This window comes from Chelonia mydas, chromosome 6 (genome assembly GCF_015237465.2).
Source record: "Chelonia mydas isolate rCheMyd1 chromosome 6, rCheMyd1.pri.v2, whole genome shotgun sequence".
Taxonomy (NCBI): domain Eukaryota; kingdom Metazoa; phylum Chordata; order Testudines; family Cheloniidae; genus Chelonia; species Chelonia mydas.
In genome coordinates, this window is record NC_051246.2 from 14,690,008 (window position 1) to 14,708,376 (window position 18,369).

Sequence of the window (18,369 nt, forward strand, 5' to 3'; positions counted from 1 at the left end):
TATTGCTGACCTGGACGAAAACGTGAAATCATCACGGATAAAGTTTCTAGACAACACAACAATGGGGGAGGGGTAAATAACGAAGAGGACAGGTTACGGATACACATCAGGCTTGGTAAACTGGGCGTAAGCAACCAATGTGGCGAAATGTAAATGAAATGTAAATGTGTACACCTAGGAACAGAGAATGCCGGATGCACTTAGGATGAGGGACTCTACCCTGGGAAGCAGCAACTCTGAAAAGGATTTGCGGGTTGGGGTGGATAATCAGCTGAATGTGAATGCCCAGTGTGACATTGTGGCCAAAAAGGCTAACGAGATCCTGGAATGCATAAACACAGGAATCTTGAGCAGGCAGCACTGGGTTAATGGCACCAGGCCCACACCCAGAAGGGGCCTCAGCGCTTGCCCCCACTCAGGAGTTGCCTCTTCCCCTTGAGGTCCCACCCACTGCCTGCTCCTCTCTACCCCACTCCCCTCCATGCAAGCAGCGGACTGGGCCCTGGGGGGAAGAGGCAGAGCAGGGGTGGGGCCTTGGAGCAGAGCATGGGCGGCGCCACAATCCAGAGGCCAGGTAGGGGCCACAAAAGGTTAATCTGGCCCTGTGAGTAGGGAGGTAATTTTACCTCTATATTTGGCACTGGTGCAACTGCAGCTGGAATCCTGTGTCCAGCTTTGGTGCACACAATTCAAGAAGGATGTTGATACACTGGAGAGGGGTCAGAGAAGAGCCACAAGAATGATTAAAGGATTAGAAACCTGCCTTAAAGTGAGAGACCCATGGAGCTCAATTTATTTAGCTTAACAAACAGAAGGTTAAGGGGTAACTTGATCACAGTCTGTAAGTAGCTACATGGGAAACAAATATTTCATAAGGAGCTCATTAGACTAGCACAGAAAGGTCTAACATGAACCAATGACTAGAAATTGAAACTAGACAAATTCAGACTGGAAATAAGGCATATTTTTTAGCAATGAGAGTAATTAACCATCGTACCAATTTACCAAGGGTTGTGGTGGATTCTCCATCACTGGCTATTTTTAAACCAAGATGGGATGTTTTTCTCACAGCTCTGCTGCAGGAATGATTTGGGGGCAGTTCTCTGGCCTGTGTTATGCAGGAGGTCAGACTAGATGATCACAATCGGCCCTTCTGACCCTGGTACTTATATTACGGCTCCGTGTTTGTCACGGAGGTCGCGGAAGTCACGGATTCCTTGACTTTCCGCGGCCTCCGTGACTTCTGAGGAGGCCAGTGTGGCTGACCACAGGCTCTGGGGTCAGCTGTTCAGGTGGCCCCGGAGTCAGCCACACCGGCCACTGTTGCAGCGGTCCCGGGGGTGGACAGAGCAGCCGCTGTTCGCGGCCCCCCGGCAGCGGTCCCAGGGCAGCTGGAACAGCTGCTGTCAGTGGCTCCTGGAGCAGCCGCTGTCAACTGGCCCCAGCCCTGGCCCCCCCTCAGCAGCAGGCCCCCAGGGCACCTCCCCCAGCAGCAGCCACTCCCAGATGTCACCCCAAGCAGCAGCCCCCTGAGGCACCCCCCCCCCCCAAGATTTAGTCAGGAGTATTTATAGTATAAGTCCCAGATAGGTCACGGGCTGTGAATTTTTGTTTATTGCCTGAGACCTGTCCATGACTTGTACCCCTGACTAAATCGTAGCCTTATTTATAATGCATATGCTTGAGGGGCAAAGTGAAATTCCAGGGGGCTATTCACCCCTGCCCCCTCTTTAAGCAGTCGGAGGTGTGGGGGGCAAAGGGGCCATTGTGTGGCTGAGTATGAATATGAGTCCCACAGTTTGGGGGAAGCAGGAGCTGGGAACATCTGCCCCATGATGCTAGGAGGAAATGACTGATGCAGACCCCATTGAGGCAGGGGGTGGAGCTGAGTTTGGGGACCATTGCTGTGCCATGGAAGGACGTCTCTTACTATCCTGCCCTCACTCCTTTCCTGATCCTGCTCTTTCTCCTCGGGAAGGAGCCTTGTACTTGCTGTGAGGAAGAGAGGGAGCAGGGTGTGTGACTGGGGAGATGTCAGAAGTGTCTGTATCACACGGAGTGGGCCACACTCTGTTGGGAAGGTTGGAAGTGACTGCCCTGGGGGGAATAGCTCAACCCATGAGCTTCAGCCCTGCTGCTGGGAGCAGCTCATGATGCAGAAAGGCAGCAGGGTCTAGTGGCTGGAGCATGGACCTTGAAAGCCCGTCTCATCTGTCCCCTCTCGGTTAGCGAGCAGGGTGCTGCTAGGGCCCCTAGGGCAGGCTTTCAGAAGTGCTGTCCCACCGTGTTCCTTGGAGCGGGTTTCTCCACTGGGCTCAGCAGTAGATAAGGGTGAAGACCCCATCTGTAAGTCTGTTACCCCCCAACTTCTAGCAATGCGGAGTCACTGGGTGACCTTGGGCAGTCACTTAAAGGTGACTTGCAAAGGGAAAACATCTGTTTGCCTTATTTTGCAATGCATAGGGAAAGCCTGGACCTTTGTTTGTTAAACAGAAGGGTGTGTTTCTGCCTTTTTCACACTAGAAATTCAGGTCTTGGCTAGTGTGATTTTCTGGGATGACTGGAGAGCTGGGCAGGCTGGGACAGCACAGACACAAGGTGAGCGAAAGCTGGTTAATGGAGGGGGAAGGTGTACATTAATTGCTTCAGACTGTGTGTGGTGAGGTGCTACCACTTATATAACTCAAATACCAGAGACACACTTGGGACAAAACAGTTCTTGTAACATATTCAACTGCCCTCACTCTTCAAATGCTGAACTGTCCAGAGTCCTCAGAGGAGATCAGACCTGCGATGCCTGGTATTTCTGAGATAAAAAGCAAGCAGGGAAAAGCCAATATAAAACCCATCAGGCCCCTTCATCCATCACAGAAGAGCAAAAGCCAGAGCACAACCCCCTTCCTCGAGATTCCTAGATTCACAATGTGCCCTTCTGGCCTTGGATCAGATAGTCTGACCTCCTGGATGTCACAGGCCAGAGAACTGCCCCCAAATAATTCCTAGAGCAGAGCTTTGGGAAAAACATCCAGTCTTGATTTAAACAACAAGGAGTCCAGTGGCACCTTAAAGACTAACAGATTTATTTGGTTTTTTTACCCACAAAAGCTTATGCCCACTTCTTCAGATGCATGGCTGAGTCTTGATTTAAACATGGTCAGTGATGGAGAATCCACCACAACCCTTGGTAAATTGTTCCAATGGTTAATTATTCTCATTATTAAAAATGTACACCTTATTTCCAGACCAAATTTGTCTAGTTTCAACTTCTATTCACTGGATCATGTTATGCCTTTCTCTGCTAGATTGAAAAGCCCATTATTAAATATTTGTTCCCCATGTAGGTATTTATCAACTATAATCAAGTCTCCCCTTAAACTTATGTTTGTTAAGCTAAATAGACTGAGTTTTTGAGTCTATGATGAAAGGGTTAGACAACCTGCCATTCTTGTGGCCCTTCTCTGAGCTGCCTCCAATTTAACAACACCCTTCCTGAACTGTGAACATGAAAACTGGACACAGGATTCCTCCAGTGGTCACCCCAGTGCCAAATAAAATAACCTCTCTACTCCTACCTGAGATTCCCATGGACGCATCCCAGGATCGGATCAACTCTTTTGGCCGCAGCATCGCACGGAGAGCTCACCCTGAGCTGATTATGCACCACGACCCGCAAATCTTTTTCACTTCTTAGATTCGTAGTTGTCAAGGCCAGAAGGGGCCCTTCTGATCAGCTCCAGCCTGTGCTATGCTGGGCTCAGGCTAGGCTCTCTCCCAGCCATGCCTGTAGCCAGCCCATATCTTGTAGGTCAGCCAGGACGGGCAGATCTTTTAGAAAAGAGACTGGTTGTGGATGTAGACTCCAGGTGATGACAAATCCCCCATGCATAGGGAATCTGGCATGGGGGTGGGTAATCCATCTCGCTGTTAAAAATATGCATTTCCAGTTTGATTTCTTCTAAGATGGGTCTCCAGTCTCTGGTGCAAGAGCCTTCTCCACTGCAACCCCTGCCTCCTCATTGCTGTACCTCTCCTCCTCACCTGGGGCACAGACAAGAGGCCCTGATGGTTGTGGTGGTGAGGTGACTGGGGAGATATTCCAGGACAAGCTGGGGCAGTGGCTGTGACTCTTCCCCCTCCTGCTATTCTGTTCCACCCTGCTGCATTGGCCAGGCTCTTCCTGGGCTCCCCCCGCCCTTGGCTAGGAACCAACCCTACCCTAGCCCAAGCAGCAGGGTGAGAGGCAGCTGGTCTAGTGGGCAGGGACTCACGATACCTGGATTCTAGTTGCTGTCCTGCTTGGTAACTGTGGCAGATTCCCCCCCCCCCCCTTGCCTCAGTTTCCCCGCCTTCCCTGCGTGGATTGTGGCAGGCCAGGGAGGGTCTCCCTCTGGCACAGCGGTACTCTGTTCCCTACTTCCCAGGCCAAAGGGCCCCAGCAGCCCGGCGGAGGAGCGAGCTCCAGGCCTGGCTTTCCGCGGGCGCGGTGGCGCAGCTGCGCGTTAACCACGAGCCTCCGGCGGGCGGGCGGCCGCTCCGGGCTGGGGTGGGGCCGAGGCTGCTCCCCGCCTCCGCCGCCCTCCCTGCCTCCTGCCTGCGAGAGTCCGCGCCGCACTTCCTGCGCGGCTGGGGCTGGCCGCGGCGGGGCGTGGGGACCTCGGAGCGCGGCGCCGGGTTGTAACGGGGTCCTGGTGAGTGGCGGGGCCGGGCCCGCTCCGGAGCGCGGGGGGGATCGGGGCCGCCCGGGGGCGCAGGGGCTGGGGGGTCTCAGCTGTGCCCAGCCGGGCTCCGCGCCCTTGGGGAGGTGCCATGGGGCAGGGGCAGGTGGATGCGGTGCAGCGGGACCCCGTCCTCCCGCCCGCTGCCTTTCGAGCCAGGGACTCGAGAGCAGCCGGGCGCCGCCGCTCCCGGGGCCTCCGGGCAGGTGCTGGGGAGCGACAGGGCGGCCACTCCGCTGCCCAGGGCATGTGGGATGCTGCCTGCCTGCCTGCCCGCCTTCCCCGCCTGCGGGTATAAGAAGCTTTCTCCGCCCACGCAGGATTGGCCTGTGCGCTTATGTATCGCCTTGTGCTGCCCGGGTGGCACAGCCGGCTTCCCTCCTGCGCCCACCGGGGAGCCGGCTGGGGGCCCTTCTCTCGGGCCGGCTTCCCCCGCTGCGCCCGCCCCATCTACAAGCCTCTCTCCTTGCCCCCACTCAGATCTCTGAAATGCTGCAGCCAGCGGTTAGCTCCCCGCTCCCGGTGGGGGTGACCGGGCAATCGGGGACTTTTGTCTTGGGGGAGAAGTCCAGGATCCTACCAGGAAGGGCTGTGGGTGCTGTGTCCTAGCCCTGCCCCATGGATAATGCAGAGAGTGGGGTTGGGCTGCAGCTCTGGGGACTTCAGGGTTGCAGCGCAGGGAGCTAGGCATGGACAGCAGCCTCCCTGTGGGCATAGGGGTGCAGGGCGTGGGGGGACTGGGGCTGTTGACTGTTCCGGGGTGGATGGGGGGATTTGCAGTGCCTCCATCCCCTGCCGCTCAGGAATGTGGTGGTGCCAGGAGAGCGGAGCCTCCCTCCCCCACCCCTTTGTGACAGGCAGGGGGATTCTGGGAAACCCAGAGGGTGAACTTCAGAAACAGACCAAGCCCAGAAACGTGCCTCCGTCCAGCCTCCTGGCTCACCTGGCACTGGTCCGGTTCCAGGCTGTGTGTCGGCTGGGGGCTGGCAGCTCCGGCCGGCTACCGTGCTGCTCAGCAGTGAGATCAGAGGTGCTGGCGCTCTGGGCCCTGTCGCTGCCTGGGGGTTCTGGAAGCGTGGAAGGAGGTGGGCTAGGGCTGTGCTCCCAGGAACAATCCTGGGGATCCCAGGAAGAGAGATGCTCCCCACTTACCTTGCAGGAGGCCTGTGAGAACCCAAGTCCTGAGGAATAGCCAGCCAGCTCTCTTGGTCTGATGGGGAACCACTGAGATCCCCGCTGTACCCGTGCCTGGAGGTCTGCTTCCCTGCCATCCCCCCATGGCCCATGGGGTGCAGCTAGCAGGCTCCACACCCAGCCTTAGGGCCAGGCCCTTGCTTTGAGGTGGACCCAGGGCAGCCTGGACGCATGGCGCGCTGCTGAGATGGCAGCGGTGTGATTGGCATGCACTGTCGCGGTCGGCTGTGGGTTCTGGGCCCCACTGGATTGGAGTGGCCAGGGCTTGGCTCTCAGTGCTGTGAATCCAGGAGAGGGTGCAGGGCTTGTCCCCGCTCCACCACTCCTGGCACAGGCTGGCTCTGGCCGCGGAGCCCTGGTAGGAGCCCGCCTGGCAGCACCTGTGTTTTGACTGTGTCTGTAAGGCCAGGAAATCGGGGGTGGGGGGTCTTCTCCTCCGATCAGCTCCAGGTGCGTATTCCGCTTGCCTCCTGACCTCTGACTGAACTAACTGCCCTGACTTTGCCCTGTTGGCCCCACAGAGCGGCTGGGGCTGTGGGAGTGGCGGTCGGACAGGACGGCCCATCCCGGTCTGGCCTGCGGTGATACCTGTCGGCAGAGCTTGGGCGCAGAGCGGTCACCGCAGCTGGTATTTCCAGAAGGGCTCACTGTGCACTGATGGGCCAGACCTGAAGATAGGTTTGGTGCCCGGGCTCTGAGCCCACCTGGAAACCTGGCCGTCTGTGTGCCAGCAGGCGCTGCTGGCGCAGGGCTGGTGTGTGAATCTGGCTCAGTCTGGCACAGTCTGTGTTGGTGAGGCTGATGGGCGAATGGCCAGCAGGACTCTCCAAGCCCTGGTGCATGAGCAGGGCTGGTGGCTAGGAAAAGCTCCATTGTTTTTCTTGTGAACGGAACCCATTGGACCCGGGGTTGCTGGGAGACGCTAGCCCAGAGCCCCCTCCTGGAGCAGAGCGGGCTGGGCGTAGCAGTGGTGTAGACGGGCCCCCTCCCCGGCCCTCCTGGCTCAGGTCTGGCCTTGGCGCAGGGCCCTCTGGCATCTCGGAGCAGTGGAGGATGGAGCGCCTTCCCTTATATGGCTTCCAGCCCTTGCATTTTCTTCCCCCGGCGCTGGGTTTGTGCCTGTAATTGCCGGACCCACGCGGGCTCCAGCTTTCATGCCGCTCGCTCACTCGTAGGCCGGCAGGGCTGGAAACCCAGGCGCAGGGGAAATGCCACTGCAGCTGTGGGGATGGCTCCCCCTCCGGTCCAAGAGCCCCTGCTCCCTGGCTGGGCTCCGGGAGACAGCTGCTTTCCCAAGTGCCGGCTTCCCCTCCCCCACGGCAGGCCAGCCATGGGAAAGCACCTGGGGCGGGCAGCGCCTTGCTCAGAGTTTCCTGTGCAGAATGTGTGATGGGCTGGTGAGAGAGGCTCCTTCCTGCAGGCCAGAGAACTGAGGGCTGGGCCTGCTCCCGCTTGGCTCTGCTCCCTGCCTGCCCTGGGCCCCCTTCCGCTCCCAACGTCCCAGCCTGGCTACTCCCAGGTGTTTGTGCCTGCAACCTGGGAATGGATCCCAGGGCGGATCCCACCACCGCTAGCTGACAGGCAGCTGCTGTCCCCGCCAGCACGCCCTCCCCAGGGCAGGTTGCTGTGCTGGACAAGCACCACTCCTGGTGAAGGCCAGATTGGGCCCTGGCTCTGAAGCCCGTGGGGCTGACAGGGGCTAGGGCTCATCGTCTCATTCCCCAGCTGCGGGCCTCTCCTCTGCCTCCGGCCGAGCAGTGACAAATCAACCCCCGGCCACCTCCGCAGCTGGGAGACGTGCACGCAGGCCCCCAGCTGCCGGAGCCAGTCCCTCTCAGAGACTGCAGGCTCCCCATGAGCTCATCCCGCTGCATGAAAATACCAGCTGTTCCCTCTATGAGAGCAGCCCCCCCACCGCAGCGCCAATCACTGGGAGTTAACTCACTGCAGTCCCCCTACACACTCCCCCTCGGGTCATGCTGAGCCCCAGAGCTGTGGGCTCCCCCCAGCCACCTTGCCCGGCCTTAGCACCCCTCCCCCTTTAGCTGAGCCGGCTTGCTGCCGTGTGCTGAATGGGGCACGCGCGGGCTAGGCTGGCTCAGAGCTGTAGTGTTGATGGGATTCTTACCAAGTCCAGGACATCCCTGTGTTCAGGGTGCTTGTGTCTGGGTCGTTCAGGGGTTCTGGTGCCGCCAGCAGCAGCCCCTCCCTGGCCAGCGCCTGGTAGGGTTTATTTATTGGAGGAATGTATTGGAGCCTGCAGGGCTCTGAGCTGCGTTCTGTTCCTGGCCCTTCTGCTGGCCTGTGGGGTGACCTTGGCCAGCCATTTCTCCTCCCACCCTCTGTCTGTCTAGCTGTTCAGGGCAGGGACTGTCACCGTGTGTCTGTGCAGCACCCGGCACAACGGGGTCCTGATCTCAGCTGGGGCAGGGCCTGTCTCTTCCTGCGTGCCTGGGTAGCACCTGGCACAGCGGGGTCCTGATCTCAGCTGGGGTCAGAGAATTTCTCACTGCAGTGCCTGGCACAACAGGGCCCTGATCTCAGCTGAGGTTTCTAAGCATTCACACATGTAACTACTACTAATTATGACTGTAAGATTATTGGCTGAAATTTCGCAGGGCCATGGGGAGTCGGGTGCCCGGCTCAATGGGTGATGAAAAGGAGCTGGATCTGGGTGCTTGACTCCCTGAGGCCCCTGTGCCCAGCTTGGCTGTGGCTCCCCATTAGCCCCAAGGCGGCAGAAGGCAGGGGCCAGGTGCTGTGAAGGGACTAGTGTTGCTGAGCTGACGCCAGGGTGCTGCATGCTGGGGCTTGGAGCCCGGTATTGTGAGAGGGGCAAGTGCTGCCTTTAACTGGGCTGAGCTCAAAGGGCAGGGAGTTTTGGTGCGTGGCTGTATAATATCAGAGCACGTCCCTTTAAGTCCTTCAGCCGGTGCCAGGTTTCTCCGGTAACGTTTTCCCATGGCGAGCACGGGAAGTGGGGGGAAGTGGGAGAGGCAGGGCTGAGGGTTGTGCCTTTGGTGCTGCCAGGCGGAGGGCTGCAGACCCAGGGCTGGCTTCCCTCTTGCACTGCTGGCTCTTGCAGCCTTGCTGTGCCAGGCCTGGCACCATGGCTTTGCTTCCCTGTTGCTGGTTCTCGGCTTCCCGCTCCAGCCACGTGCCCAGCGCCAGGGCGAGAGCTGGCAGCTGTGCTCCGCCTCCTGTATCTCAGCCTGGTCTCTGAGGCTACCCCATGTTCTGAGGGTCTGGGCTGCCAGGGCAGGAGCTGGGGGGGAACCCACATCCCGGGGTTAATGTGAGCCCTGCACCGGGCCCGGCTGTGATCGGAACGCCAACGTGAGCGGCAGGGTGCTGTCTGGGACGGCTGGGCTCCAGAGGGGCCACAGGGAGCTGGGCGGCACATCCCTCCCCCCTGACTCCAGCCCTAGGATGGGCTCAGGCTGCCCAATTCCAGCAGGGCTCTCCTGCCCCTGCAGAGGGACCCAGCAGCGATGGGCCCTCAGGGCTGTTCCCAGGGTGACTGTGGGTCTTGCAGTGGAGAGCTGGCGGAGTCTCCTTGCTACCTTGGGGTTCCCCTGGCCCTGCAGCATCCGACCACCTCACAGTGGCTTGGCCCTCTGTGGTGCGGGAGGGGCTAGCCTCAGCTTGCAGAGCCGAGGCACCAGGCAGGTGAAGGAACTTGCCCCTCGTTGGTAGCAGAGCTGGGAATTGAACTCAGGCATCCTGCACGCCAGTCCGCTACCCCAGTCTCCCTGCTTGATAGACCCCCCGGGCTGGTGGGGTGGCTTCTGCCCTCTGCCCCATGGTGACAGCCTCAAGGAGACACGTGGGCGTTCAGCTGTGTTCACTGAACCCTGGCTGCATCTGCGCACTGCTGGATTCTACAGCACAGAGCCCAGTGAGCGCTGCTAGTGGGCTCCCAAAGTATTTAAAGGGGTACTGCCCAATTCCTCTTCCCTCCCAGCAGTCTGGGAGCATAACATAGTGAAATCTCATTCCATGGGCGAGTTAGTGCTAGAAAGGTGAGGGAGGGGTCAACTGATTCTTAAAAATCTACAGAACCGTGGTTTCAATGGTATCACCATCTGTGACATGGGGCGGGGCTTGCTTCTCCCCCGGCTCCCAGCTCCAGGTTCTCTGGTTGGTGGAAATGTTGATGACCCAGTGTTGTCGGAAAGGAGTCGAGCTGGGGATCGTTCGAAAGCCCTTTCTCCCATGGACATGTGGTACCAAACCTGACAAACCTAGGACAATGATGTAGATCTACAGTCGAGAGAATGGTTAATGATCGATGTTGTTTTTAGTTATACTTGAACTCAGGGGTGTCTTGATGGTACATAAAAAAGACATTGATCTTTGGTCATTCTAGGGGAGTTGGCCTTGACATAAACTCGTAGGACTGGAAGGGATCTCAAGAGGTCATCTAGTCCAGTCTCCTGCACTCAAAGCAGGACTAAGTATAGACACGTAGGACTGCAAACGTTTATTCCCCGAAGTCCTCATCAGTGTCGTCTCCTTCCAGCACGCTGCTAGTAGACACTTTGTTACGCTGATCCTTGTCCGTGACGCACTCGCACGGCTCCATACAGGGCAGGCTGCTGGCCAAACATCTGCCGGGCAGTGTGCATCTGGTCTTTGCATCCGAGTATTTGGTTGGCTGAAGGATTGATTTGGCAGCACACATAAGTGGTGTGATCAATCCATCCATGCCGGATAGGGGAGGGTAGTTTTGAATGTGCTTGGCCATCCTGGAGTCATTCCACTGCTTGATCATTTGCCCTCTTGATAAACAAATACATTGTTGGTGGTGATTTTTCTCTGCTTCTTGATAAACATCCATCTGCAAGCTCCGTAACGTTGGTCTTCAAATGATAATCTTGGCATACAAACCGCTCCCGTGCACTTATGGTCTCATCGGTGTTTCTCAGCCATTCTGAACACCTCCAGAGCAAGGAGAGAGTCTTCGGAGGCTGAATCAAATGCCTTCCAGGAAGATAATTTGCTCTTTCCAGGCAGCCTTCCAGTAGTGTCACATCCTGAAAGGGCGTGGAAACCTGGCAGTGGGCGGTATTAATGGTCCGATTGATAAGAGCGCATCTCTGAGAGATATCCAGCGATTCTGTTCCCCAGCAACAGGCACAAAACCAGCATCTTGCAGATATTTTGAGTAATGTCTCTCTGAGAGCACTGGAACATCTGTGTCCTGTGCAAAAATCGGGAGTTTAGTAGGGCCTTGCTCCGTGGCAGGGATGGCAGGCAAGGTATTTGAGTGTCAGCTGCCTCATGAGACCTACGGAAAAACTCCTCCGAGTAGTGCAAGGCAGCAACTTTATTGCACCATGCAATGGCAAAATTCTTCCAGCAGTTCTTTGGATGCTGAAGCATTTTCCCTGCAAGGTGTGCAGTTAACTCCTCCTTCGTGCTGGTACCACACAGTAGCTTCTACATTGTGACGCTGGAGATGTTTGTGGAGTCAGTGATTTTTGTATTGGACAGGTGCGCTGCCATGGAGTCTCTTCTGTCTGGTAATATTTCTAATGGATTCCTCTGCATATGTGTCGAACATGAGGTGGACTTTGTCATAGATCCAGTATTTTCCTGGTAGCCTCCTAATGAAGTGTACCTTCGCCATGCCATCTGCGATTGCTACCCTGGAAGTCCTCCACTGCCACAAGGTACAAGATGTGTATTAGTTTGCTTTTTGCCTGGCATGTGTGCATTGTTCTGTCGCATTCAAACATTGATCCTGGTACCGTGGAGAACTTGTACTTTCCAAAGTCTCATGTAGATCAGCATCATGCTGAGATCCGGACATGACCAGGAGACGAACAAATAGCAACCTCTCTGCGGTTAGCTCTTTCATAGTTCCTGCCACCTTCACTCTGACTGTTTTCTTTGTATTCAAACACACCTTTAGGCTTCTTGGTTGGAGCCTGTCACGGAGTCCAATGGCGATGCTCTGGAACTGCTCCCCATGAAGCCAGTCAGGACTCTGGGGCGGTCGCCTTCCGGTGAGCAGCCTGTCTGTAGGACACACAGCTCACACGGCTTCCACCTTCCTGGGTCTGACCTCGGAGCATTCAGCATCCTCTGCCCCTCCGTGTGCTTCCCCCAGCGAGTCCGCTCAGGCGGGGCTCCTGGGGAAGCCAGAGGTTCCTGCACCCCAACTTCGCAGTCAGACTTGACTCTCAGCCAGCCAGTAAAACAGAGGTTTATTAGATGACAGGAACATGGTCTAAAACAGAGCTTGCAGGTGCAGAGAACAGGACCCCTCAGCTGGGTCCATTTTGGGGGGCAGTGAGCCAGACAACCACGTCTGCCCTTCACTCCATGTCCCAGCCAGCCCCAAACTGAAAGACACCCTCCAGCCCCTCCTCCTCTGGGCTTTGTTCCTTTCCCCGGCCAGGAGGTCACCTGACTCCTTTGTTCTCCAACCCTTTAGCTCTCACTTTGCAGGGCGGAAGGGCCCAGGCCATCAGTTGCCAGGAAACAGGGTGTCGGCCATTCTCTGTGTCCAGACCCCTGCACACACCTGCCCTCTAGGGCTCTGCAATGATCATACACCCTTCTCCCACCCCCTAGATACTTAAGAACTGCATAGGGGAAACTGAGGCACCCCCACAATATTCGGAGGAAACATTAAGAACAGTCCCACTTCGTCACAGAGCCTGTAGATTGACACAGCCTTGGATAATTCTTTGGGTTTTGAAAGCTTCAAAACCCAAAGTATCTGCTCTGGCGTCTGTAGCTATCTCTTTGCTGAAGACTGCTTTTGTTGTGATATTAATGTGCTTCAGTCCATCAGACTCGAATGGGTTGCCAGTGCATGTAAGTTCCTCCTGTAGCTTTAAAATTGTCCCTTTGTGGCATCTAATAATCTTGTGGGGAAGCTATCCCAGCAGTTCTTACTGTTTTGTTCCAAATTCGATGGAGTTCTAGGGTTGTCAGGAAAAACCGGGAAAGATCATTTGGCTGCTGTGTTATGCCCGCCAACCCCCTAGTGACTTCCATTGCTCTGTTTTCATATTCTAGGGCTTCGTCTGAACCAAGTGCCCAGAGGGGATCTGCTGACCTTTTGACAGCCCAATTTCCCTTGCTGGAATTCCTCCGCTATGTCATAGTCAGCCTTTTCTATACCTCTTGTCTCAGCAAGGAACTACGCAATCTCATCGCAGAATAGTTGGTTACACCTAAAGCAAAAATGTGTTTTGCAAAGTCTTCCAGTGCTTTGAGGTGCAAATTGCAATGAGCAGTCCTGACAGGTTGAATGAAGCGCAACTAAGACTCAACCGTCTTCATGTGTCTCCACGCCATCCTGAAAGTTGGCTTTGTCACTGATTGCTTGATCCGTTCTATGCTATTGCAGCTTTCCACTGTGTGCGACAGGTCATTGAGAGCTGGATGTGGGGAACTGGTCTTGCAAGTCCTGTCCCCTCTGGGGAGTGACTTCAAACACATCAGATTGCTTTCCAGAGAAGACATCTAGGTAGCATTTTTGAAGGGCAGCGAGTGTTTGGGTGCATGCTTCTATAGCACGTCACAACTTTGTCCCTGCAAGAATTTGGTTCACAGTACTGTCACTGTACCAAATCCCCGAGAGCTCAACAAAGGAGCCGATTGCACGTGTCACTGTGACTGATATGTGCGATTTGCCAGGACATAGAATCCACTGTCAATGAAGATCATCGGGGGCATTATTAGCTGTTGGACAGGCCTGTAAAGGCCCATGTCTAGTGTGTCACCACGTTTTGATTCAGTTCTGCAGATCTATTTGTTCATGCATTTCAGCTGCACAGGAAACATGCGCTTCTTATAAGTAAGGTGCCACGGAGCATTGTGTTTAACCAGGTCCCTCCATGGTGGTATTCTCCATGAGTTCAGCAACTAGTCAGTGTTCTTCGTCTCCCCGTTGGTAACTAAAGGTGATCAAGACAAAAGTAAAACCAAGGATTTTGTAATACATTACCTTGGGATTGTAATTAATTCACAGTCTGGAACTGTGGGCATACCATTTGTGGATGGAGTCCAGTAATTTCTGTCTGGATGCTGACCTCTTAACCAGTGCCTCATTACAACTCTTTGGCATAATAAACCAAACTGGATAATCAATATCGCTGCTTTGCCATCGTTGGCAAAAAAGAAGCCATTCAACTTGAAGCCCCCCGTCTACTTGTAGTTCTTTGTAACGTTAAAAAAATTAACCGGGTCTCCTGTTCTATGCATTAACTGATCACGCAGGACTGTCGGTCGAGGGCCACCATTTACCTTCGCAAGGGCTGCAGGTTTGACGGGCCAGTGCTAAAGTATAATTTAAAAACACCTTGATTTTTAAAACTTTTCTGGAATACAGAGCTGCCTCATTGTTCTAGGCTTGTCAGGTTTGGTACCATTGGGCTCGGGGGAGAAAGGGATTTCGAATTATCCCAAACGCAACTCATTTCCAATGACATTGTGTCATCAAAATTTCCACCAACCAGACGACCTGGAGCTGCAGAAAGGGGCAGTGAGTCACACACAGCACACACACACACAGACACACACACACACACACCCCGCCATGCGACAGAGGGTGACACCATTGAAATTATGGTTCTGTAGGGTTTTTTTTTTTAAAATTAATCAGATGATGCCTTCCTTACCTTTCTATCGTGAACTTGCCCATGGAATTACGCATGCCCCTGACTAAGGGGCATTCCCCTGGGTGTGGTGGGAGGAAGCAGAGATCTGTGGCTGTATTGCCCAGCATCTGTCCTTGGTTCTGTTTGAGGCCTGGGCTGGGGAGAGCTGTCTTGGAACGGAGCAGGGGAGGCTCTAGGGGGTGTATCCCCTGGCTCTCTGGGTTGGAAGGGGAGGCCAGTCTGAGCGACTGTTTCGGGGGCTGTGAAGCAGCAGGGAGGGGCGAGTGTTGACCTGGGAATGTGGCAGGGGAGTTTCACTGGGGATGGGAGACCTGAGAGCCTGTCACCTGAGCCGGGAGGCGGAGGTAACTCCTCTGCCCGGGAAACTGGACAAAGGCTACAGGAGAGAGCCTGCTGGGGCGGTTTTGGTTTCAGTTTGGTGCTGGGTGAAGGAACGCAGGGAACCCCAGGGCTGGGGTCTAAGCTCCCTGCCCCCGCAGAAGGATTTGACTGAGGGGTCCTGGTTCTACCCCCAAGCTCTGTTTTAGACTGTGTTCCTATTGTCCAATAAACCTTCCGTTTACTGGCTGGCTGAGAGTCGCAGTGAATCCCAGGAAGAGGGGTGCAGGCCCCGGACTCCCCCACACTCCGTGACAGCAGCTCTTTCCAGGCCGGGCTGCATTTCGAAGTGGCGCCTCCTGGGTTTAAAGTTAGGTCTAATCTGGTGGTTGAGGAGGTTGCAGGGAGAAAATCTGCCACGTGCTTCCTGCGGGAGCGTCGGCGGGGGTTACAGTAAGAGGATAAAGGCTCTCACTGCCCCGCTGACAGGGAGGGACGCTCAGGGATGGGCAGCAGGGAGAGCGCCAGTGGGGTTGTACATAGCCGGGGAGGCACGGCTCCTCCAGCGAGTGGCGACGTTCCCCCCGGCAGGACCATAATCCCAGGCCATTGTGCTGAGCAGATTAGTGCATCTTGGAAGGACAGCAGGGCTGGGGTGGACCTAGCACTTGGTGGGTGGCATTTAGAGGCGAGCCGGAAAGACTGCTAAAGCACAAATCCCCTCCAATGGGAACGGCCCCAGCCCCACTGTGCCGGGTCAGGTGTCAGTAATGGTAATCCATCGTGCCTTTCAGCCATTGATCTCAAAGCACTTCACAGAGCAGGTCAGTATCTTTATCCCCATTTTACAGATGTTGGAAACTGAGGGGGGCAGGGACTTGCCCAAGGTTACCCAGCAGGCTGGTGGCAAAGTCAGGAATAGACCCCAAGTCTCCTGAGGTCCAGTCCAGGGCTCTAGCCACTGAGCTGCAGAGAGATGCTTTGAATTCCAGTCCCAGCTCCGGTTTGCCTGTCCCCTTCCCTCTGCCACTTCCACTCTGCAAACCCTGGGGCTGTTTCCTGAGACTCAGCAGGCAGCGTTAGACGCAGGGCTCTGATTTAAGGCTGAGGGGGACAGGTGCATGGCAAAGACTGTGGCTTTGTTTGGAGAGATCGACAGTGTCTATTAAGTGCAGGAGGGATCAGGGTCTGAAGCTGGGTTCCGACGTGCTACCTCTCCGAGGAGCATATCCTGGGACTCCCACCAGGGCCGGGGGTTCAGCCCTGTTCAGGGGCAGAGTCAAGCTGGGAGTGGAGCCGGGGTAGGGCTGGTTTGGGCTCTACCCCGGGGGAAGTGGAATTAGCCGGAGGCTGCTGGCACAAGCGTGGAGGCTCACATGGTTGGTCGGCGAAGGGTGAGTGGCAGCAGCAGCGTCCACAAAGATTGGGCCAAAGGGCCCCTTTCCTGAGTCGGCTCCTGCCCTGTGTTTATGGTCTCTCGCTCCAGCCCTGCCGATGGGCAGCGTGCCCTCGCTAGAGCCTCTCGGGAAGCCTCCGGCTGAGGCGCTTTGCCAGGCCCTGCCCTGCTGGGGGGAGCGATGGTGAGAGCGCTGGTGGCGCCGCAGTACCCCATGCCCCCTCCCCGCTCAGAGCAGTGTGACGTCCTGTGCCTTGCGCGTGCCAACTCCCCCAGCCCTGCTGCCCCTGCTGGGGCAGGGCAACCAGACCATGTAGCCCAGGTCCAGAGGCGAAGGTCCCTTCTGCCCCTGCCTTGGCTGGGAAGAGTGGTACAACCCTGGGCTGCTGCCAGCATGCCTAGCTCCTAATAGAGAGGGACCCTCATGGCTGTGGCCTGCAGCAGTCTCTCCTCCCCCCTCCTCCAATGCCAGCAGCAAGATCTTGCTGGACCACCAAACGCCAGCTGGCACCCATGGGCGTCCTCCGACAGGCGGAGACTCTGGCAGATAGATCGTGCTCCACGTGGTGATGGGCTGGCATGGGGAGAGGAATCTGGGTGCTTGAGGGCCACTGGCTTCAGCTGCTGCTCGAGAGGAGAAACCTCTGTCTGTGACGCCCAAAGGAGAGACTAGAATAGCCTGATGGCCAGCAGCGGATGGGGGTAGTCCAGAGTTCAACAGGGATTTGGCTAACTGATCGGGGAAGGGATATTGGACCTCCCGCTTCGGGGCTTTAGCTGATCGCCGGCTGTGAGACCAGACTGAGTACTGTGTGGGGAGCAGGTTATTCCGCAGTAGCCACTGCACGGATCCTACGCCTCCTCCCTGCTGTTGCCGGGATGCTGGGCTGAATGGACCACGGCCCAGTCTGACAATTCCCCTGTTCCCAGCTGTCTCCGCTTTGGGGTGTCCAAAGACCCTTTAAAAGGACCTGATTTTTTTTGAGGGGTTGGTGCTCAGCAGTCTGAGAATCGGGCCCCCCTGAAATCCCTGGCCTGCACTCCCTGCCGTGCCAATCAGTGAGCAATGCAGAGAATGTGAGACGCCAGCAGAACGTACTTCTGAATAACACTTTTATCAGCCTCTTCTCCAGGAGGCGAGTGTTGCTCTTTAGCTTCAAAGCCTCCTCCTAGCCACTCGCATGCTGGCTGTGTTAACCGCTTCCCTGCCAAATGGCACCGGGCAGCTGCAGCCCCTGGGCTGGGGCCCCGGGCGGACTGGGCATGCTGCTTGGATGGGTGACCTCCCACTGTTCTGCTGGCATTGTCCATAGGGGCCATTCTTCCTGCTGGACCAGTGGCTTAGCATGATGGGAGGCAGTGGGGTGGAATGGATGGGTGGGAAGCCAGAACCTGGCTCTGCCAGTGACCTTGGGCAAGTCCATTGGTCTCCCCGTGCCTCAGTTTCCCCCTTCCAACCTTTGTCTATTTAGCTCTTCACCCAGCTCTGGACTGAGGTGGGCACATGCTGTGATGTCTGGAGGTGCTATGCTGCAGGTGAGATGTAAATAAGGTCATTAAAGATCCCACATCACTTCTCGCAAGCACAGGGCGTAGGCTTCAGTGTCCCAAATGATTAGGTTCCACCAGCCTGAGTTCTGAGCCCATGGTGGTGGGTTCACACAGTTTGTCTTTGCTCTTTATAAGCAGCACCTACTTGCTATGGCTGGCGGCGCTAAATAATTTTCCAAGCCATTCCCATTGGAGCATCCTCTGCTCCTTTACTGTAGTGTTGCTCTGTGTTAAGCAGCTGCCACGTTCCACCCCAGAAGTGGTCACATATCAGTGACAGAGACAGTGCTCCCCACGTGCGGCTTGTCTGCCAGGTGGCTCTATTTGCAAAGCACTCTGGGCTGATACAGCTGTGCGTCTGGGGGCGTTTTCATGTTGTGGGCTGCATCTCCGAGGGTACGTCTTCGCCGCAGAGGTAGCGGGAGGCCGCCTAGCTGGAGTGAGAGCAGCCTCACTGCGCAGTAACAGGGGGCTTGCTGGGTCCACACTGACACTCGTGTGGGGCGCTAGGCCCCCTGGGGTTGTATCTGTGGTTCTCTGTGCTGCAGAAAGCTGA

The 18,369-nt window shown here is 56.1% G+C and overlaps 1 protein-coding gene across 2 annotated transcripts in view; it reads left to right on the top strand.

The window, feature by feature from the left end:
* Positions 1 to 4,529: 4,529 nt before the first annotated feature.
* Positions 4,530 to 18,369, top strand: part of PLEKHG3 (pleckstrin homology and RhoGEF domain containing G3) — a 45,554-nt gene continuing 31,714 nt past the window's right edge. Inside the window, exon 1 of one of the 2 annotated variants that reach the window (XM_043549067.1) lies at positions 4,530 to 4,688. The gene's annotated coding sequence lies outside the window, so the exon portion shown is untranslated. The remainder of the gene's footprint in view (positions 4,689 to 18,369) is intronic. The other variant, XM_037899279.2, reaches the window with a different exon arrangement.